This window comes from Amia ocellicauda, unplaced genomic scaffold (assembly GCF_036373705.1).
Source record: "Amia ocellicauda isolate fAmiCal2 unplaced genomic scaffold, fAmiCal2.hap1 HAP1_SCAFFOLD_57, whole genome shotgun sequence".
In the NCBI taxonomy this organism is placed as follows: Eukaryota; Metazoa; Chordata; class Actinopteri; order Amiiformes; family Amiidae; genus Amia; species Amia ocellicauda.
This window is the reverse complement of record NW_027102987.1, coordinates 421,182-428,190: the sequence shown is the minus strand read 5'-3', so window position 1 is coordinate 428,190 and position 7,009 is coordinate 421,182.

The following is a 7,009-nucleotide window of genomic DNA, read 5'->3' as shown; positions in this document are numbered from 1 at the left end:
GAATCCAAAGCTGACAAAGGAGGTTTAGAGGGAAATGTAGTAAACTGAGTGCGAACGAAGTTGCGAATTTGTAGAGATCTAAAAAACTGTGTTTGTTGCAGATTACATTTTTCAGAAAGCTGTTGGAACGACACAAACGTATCATTGATATATAGTTTATTAAGCGACACAATACCTCTATTATGCCACAAATGAAATACCACATCACCCACAGAGGGAGGGAACATCTAAAGGTGAAAGTATAGAGGTTGAAAGGAGATTGAAACATCGTCTAAACTGTATACAAATTTTCAAAGAGCTCCTCACTAAAGGGTTTGTACTCATTTTAGCAAAAGACAGAGGGATAAATGAGCATAATGAAAAGGAAAGAGATACCGGTCTACAGGAAGCGCTCTCTATATTAACCCACGGTAGAGCATCTGCATGTGAAGGGAATGACATCCAGAATAAAGTGTTATGTATATTGGCTGACCAGTGATAAAATCTAAAATTATGCAAAGCAAGGCCACCCAATACTTTGGACCTCTGCAAAAAGGCTTTACGGATACGGGGGAGCTTTTTATTCCAAATAGAAGATAAAATAGTACGATCTAATACAGTGGTTCCCAAACCAGTCCTGGGGGACCCCCTACCCTGCTGGTTTTTGTTCCAACCGAGCGCTCAATGACTTAATTGAACCTTAATTGAAGTAACAATCTGCTTCGATTTTACTTTTAAAATTGTGTAAGAAAATAGTTGTTTCTTCAATACGTTTTTTAATATAATTCTATACGTAACTTAAAACCCCTACTGTTTAAAATAATTAAAAGTCTCTGATTTAGGAAATTATTAGTTTAATTAAGGGTTCGATTAAGTAATTGAGAGCTCGGTTGGAACACAAACCAGCAGGGTAGGGGGTCCCCCAGGACCAGTTTGGGAACCACTGATCTAATAGATCAAAAACACTGAAAAAGATATAGGAATTTAGGGAGGGTATTCATTTTCATTAGATTAATGCGTCCAAAGGTAGAAAGAGGTAGAGAGGACCAATGAGCAAAATGTACTTTGGCGAGTTCAAGAAGGGGTGCAAAATTTGCTTTAAAGAGCCCAGTGTATTTCCTTGTACCAGAGCTACCTAATTTTCAGAACTTATCTGTAACAATGTTAAAAGGAAAAAGTACAAAAGAGTGATTCAATGCAGGTTGATTAATAGGAAATAGTTCACTCTTATGCAAATTTAGTTTATAGCCTGAAATACTACCACATTTTTTAAAATAGAGAGGGCCTGAGGCAGGGACGAGTCAGTGTCAGACACAAATAAAAGCAAGTTGTCCACATAGAGAGACACTTTATGTTCCTCAGGCAGAGTAGAAGTGGAGGGGGTGTACAAAATATTAAAAAGGTGACAAAGGTTAAAAAAGGAGTGCCTGTTTTTTATAAAGTCAGTTTGGTCAGAGGAAATTATGGAATGAAGCACAGTTTCAAGATGGCGAGCCAATATTTTTGAAAGAACTTTAAAATCTGAATTTAGAAGGGAAATCGGATGATATGAGCTTAAATCTAGAGAGTTCTTATTATTTTTCAAAAGTAAAGTAATAAAGGCTTGAGTTAGACTAGTAGGCAATGATAGTGAAGAAAAAGACTCTGAAAACATTGAACTCAATAAAGGAAATTGGAAACCCATCCGGGCCAGGAGATTTACCAGTTTGCATATTGTTAATTGCCTGTAAAATCTCATCCCTTAAAAAGGTAAAAGTTCTTCCAATTTGGCCATATCGTCAGAATTAACAGCTGGAATATCTAGATTGTCAAAAAAATATGTAATTAAACAGGGGTCAGCGGGAGACTCCGATTTGTAGAGAGAAGAATACAATTCCTGGAATGCATTGTTAATTAGTAGTTGATCAGTCAGTATCATGCCTAATTTAGATTTGATTTGAGGGATTAAATGGGACATTTCAGACTGGTGAATCTGATGAGCAAGAATGTTGCTAGCTTTGTCATCATTCTCATACACTGCATGGCGTGACTTAGATAGCAACTGCTCTGCCTGTTTGGTTGAAAGAAGAGTAAATTCATTTTGAAGCACAAGTCGTTGTTTATACAAATCGGGAGATGGAGAGTTATCAAAGAGTATATCAGTCTCCAGAATTATCTTAGAAAGCTCAGATAACCTTCCTAAACTGCGTTTGTTAGCTTGGGCAGTGTATGAGAAGATCTGTCCATGTATAAAATCCTTTATTGTTTTCCACAAGGTGGAGGAAGAAATATCAGGAGTAGTATTAGTCTAAAAAAAAAATAATTGGGAGGTGATAAATGTAATGAAGTTATCGTCAGAAAGTAACAATGTATTAAATCGCCACGGGGAACGAGATGAAGTACGGTCTGGGAAACTTAGTTCCAAAACTAAAGGAGTATGGTCGGAGATCACTATACCATGATAAGAACAAGAGCTAATTTGTGATAATAATTTATTGTCCAGAAAGAAATAATATATACGAGAATATGTTTTATGAACATGGGAAAAAAATATATATTTCCTAGCTGTAGGATACAAGAAACGCCAAGGGTTTGATACTGCATATTGATCTAAAAAAGACCTAAGAATATCAGCACATTTAGAAGGGTTTTTAGAAGCCTGCGTTGAACAGTCTAAGGAGGGTGATAGCGTAAAATTAAAGTCTCCTCCCAGGATTAGGAAATGAGAATCTAGGTTTGGTAAAGAAAAGTAGAAAGAAACTGAGTGTCATCCCAATTAGGAACATAAACATTGGCTAATATCAAAGGGGTATTATAAAGTCTGCCAGTGACAATAACAAAACGACCATGAGGGTCTGCTATAGTTCGGGAAGCAACAGAGTGATATCCAGCAGCTGGTGTTTAGTATACACAGTGTTCATTCCGGCAACAGCAAGGTTGCGTTTGGTCGGTCTCGCAGTGCCCCCGTGTACATAAATATTGCCGGGTGGAGACGCACTTACAGCGGCAAGCCCACTAGGTGCTCCACTTGTCGCGGAGGCATTTCAGTTGTTGTGTACCCCTGGTGCAAACACTGAATGGCGCCTCCGTTGCACATTTCCCTGTTCACCCGCATGTGTGCTCGGCGATGAGCTCCTCTCACCCATGCCACTGTGCTGCTTGCGGCTGACGCACCTTGCCTGCCTGGAGTGGGGAGGTCCTATGCCTCCTCTGTGTGGGCACCAAAAGTGGGCACGATTTGGCTGCAACCTCCAGGTCCACTATGACGCGCTTGGAGGTTCACCGTTCCACCAGGCGCCGCCACAATCGCTGCCAAGCCCAAAGGTCTCCCACTTTGGCGAGTGACGGGGGGGTCTTGGGGGCGCTGGATCTCCGCCTCTCCCCGAGCCCCTCCTCCTCCAGGATTGTAGTGCTGGAGACAGCTGCGCCTCCCACGCTTACGACTCCGTCTGCACCTGATGCCGTGCCGGCTGCCCCTACAGCACCTGCCACGGCAGCTGCTCCCCCCACAGCAGCAAAAATTCCCATGAAGATCAAGTGATCCATGTTAAATTCGCATTTTGTGTGATTCAAGTTAAGTCCATACTCCTGCAGATGTCTCATGACAACATGTAGTCGTTGGTCATGTGTCTTCTGGTCTGGTCCATGAACGATGACATCATCTGAAATGTTTTCAACTCTCTCTATTCCATCTCATGTTGATATTGCTCACTGGCTGAAGACACTCTGAAGATCAACCATTTGTATCTGTAGACTCTGTCAACTCCAGCTGGGGGTAACCCCACTTAAGATCCAGTTTGCTGAACACCGTGGACTAGGGTTGGCCGTGGCGAGTGGAGCTGGACAGTTTTTGTTAGTTGTGCTCCGAGACCGGAGCAGAGCTGGAGTTGGCATTGCTAGAGCCGGAGCGGATATTAAGTGGATATTAATTCCAGTATTCTTAAATTAACAAAATATGTAACTTCATAGGTATTGTGTGTTGGGTGTTATAAAATAAGATCAGTTCTCATTCCAGCTATTAGTACATAATACATTATTTTTTATTGTAATTATATGGCACCGTCACTGACACCTTCACACCTCTCACTTTGCAGAAGTGATTCTATAATCTCAGGGCATCTCTCATAAACCACTTGCAAAAGAATTAAAGTCCATTTTAACTCTAAAGTTTTAAGTATTTCCAAATTATTTTATTCCAACCAAATTCTTCATCTGCCTAAATTAACCTAAAATTAATTAATTTTATAGCCATTTGTTATCTGAAATGTCCTGACTAGTTTGTCCAAAGGTTGGTTGCCAGGGAGTTAAGGTCGCATGCTGGAGTCATGCCCCCTGCACCTTGTTTGTCACTTTTGAGATACGAAAATACTGGACCCCTGGTGGGGGGGGGTTGCGAAATGTCAACCTAGAGGGGGTGCTGGCAATTAGACAACGAACGGGGGATTGATGGCAAATTGTACAATGATACAATTTTAACGACATATTCAACATTCCTGTTCTGTGAGCTTGTGTGGCAGCCGCGAGGCTGAGCTGTTGTTGCTCCTAGATGTTTCCTCTTAACAATAACAGCACTTACAGCTCACCAGGGCAGCTTTAGCAGGACATCCTATGATGATGCCACATTGAAAGTCATTGAGCTCTCAGTAAAGTTCATTCTACTGCCAATGCAGATTGCAGTGTAGCTCTCTAAAGTATTCACCCCTCTTGGTCTTTTCCACATGTCATTGTGTTACAACATGAAATCAGAATGGATTCTATCAGTCAACATGTAATCAACACCGAAAATGTGCATAATGTCAAGATGAAAAATATGATCTGCATTTTTTCTATATTAATTACAAATACAAAACAGAAAATGATTGAATGCATAAGTAATCACTCCTTCAGTCAACATTTGGTAGAGGCAGCTTTGACAGCAATTATAGCCATGAGTCTATGTGGATAAGACTCTATCAGCTTTGCACATCTGGACACAGGAATGCTTGCCCATTCGTCTTTGCAAAATTGCTCAAGCTCCATCAAGTTGGATGGGGCCCTTGGGTGAACAGGAATGTTCAACTCTTTCCACATATTCTCAGTTGGATTAAGGTCCGGGCTTTGACTGGGCCACTCCAGGACATTGACCTTTTTATTTTTTAGTCACTCCAGTGTGGCTTTGGCTGTATGTTTGTGGTCATTGCCCTGATAGAAGATTAATCTTCTTCCAAGTCCCAGGTCTCTTGCAGACTTCAGCAGGTTTTTTTACAGGATTTCTCTGTACTTTGCTGCATCCATTTTAAATAATGCTGCCACCACCATCCTTCATGATAGGTTCTCAGGATGATTTGCGGTGTTAGGCTTCCACCAAATGTAGCGCTTAGCGTTGAGGCCAGAAAGCTCATCAGACCATAGAATCTTCCTCTACTTATTATTATTATTATTATTATTATTATTATTATTATTTTTTTTTTTTTTTTTTTTTTTTTTTTTTTTTTTTTTATTATTATTTATTTATTATTTTTTTTTTTTTCTTGGCAGACACCCTTATCCAGGGCGACTTACAACATAAGTGCAAAAATACAGTAAGTACAAGGCATCAATCATTACAAATTCAATTTAAGTAAAACATAGCAATTCAAGATAATACATTTAACAAATTCCAATTTACAATTTACACAAGTACAGTAAGTGAGGTCCTACATCCTGGACCGTGAAAGCTAAGTGCTATCAAGAAGCATAATAAAAACTGTGAAGTGCTATCTAACGGGGATAAAAGGACTAATATTACAAGTACTGTTGGAAAAGATGCGTCCTGAGTAAGCGCCGGAATGAGGTCAAGGACTCTGCTGTTTTGACTTCAGTGGGCAGGTCGTTCCACCATTTAGGGGCCAGGGATGAGAAGGAGCGGGCTCTGGAGGAAGGAGAGTGGAGAGGAGGTAGAGTTAGTCTTCTGGCACTGGAGGAGCGCAGTGGTCTGGAGGGGATGTATGGAGAGACGAGTGTCTGAAGGTAGCTTGGTGCAGTGTGGTCGAGTCAGTGGTAGGTGAGTGTCAGTGTCTTGAACTGAATGTGTGCCGGTATCGGGAGCCAGTGGAGGGAGCGGAGCAGTGGAGTAGCGTGTGCGAACCGTGGCAGAGAGAATACCAGGCGAGCCGCAGAGTTCTGGATGAGCTGGAGCGACGGGTAGTAGATGCAGGCAGGCTGGCCAGGAGGGAGTTGCAGTAGTCCAGGCAGGAGAGGACCAGTGACTGGATGAGCAGCTGAGTCGAGTAGTCGGGGAGAAAGGGACGGATCCGGCGTATGTTACTCTGTTACTTGGTCTCAGAGTCTCCCACATGCCAAACACAGTAATTAGAAGGGGTGTCCACATACTGTTGGCCATGTAGTGTACAAATACCGGACAGTCCGCTAAAATACTGTCCGGCTGGCAACCGTAATTGCCACTGACACCTTTACAGGTTTCTACTTTTTTATGTTTGAATGGTTAAACAGATGTTTGTTATTAATATTTAGTTTTTGTTAAAGTTATTTACATAAAAGAAGTAAAAAAGGAATCATTATTTATAACATTGTATCTTAGTTTGCACAGTTTTTTGTGGCTCCGGAGCTGGAGCTAGTTAAAAGCAGCTGGAGCTGGAGCAGCAGTGTGGAGCTGCACCGGAGCCGCTCCGGAGCTGGAGCTGGGGCTGCTGGAGCCGGCCTGGAGCTGGAGCAGGGGGCCTCCATCAGTTCCAGAGCCAGCCTGGAGCTGGAGCTGAACCTCTGGAGCCACTCTGGAGCTGGAGCCAGCAAACCCGGAGCACTGCCAACCCTAATTACTACAGCAAGTGAATCAATTAAAAACTTTCAATTTGTTAAAAATCTTGCCCAAGCCACTACTCTGCCACTAAAGGCAGCTATTATCAAAATAAAGGCACACCAAACACCAAATCCAAAGGACCCCATTTGGGCCGGCAATGAGGTTGCAGATCAGGTTGCAAAAGCTGCTGGCGCTCCACCACCATCCTCTGTCTCCACGGTAGTCCCCATAATCTATTCCCTAACAGATGTCGGTCAATTGCAGAAAACATGC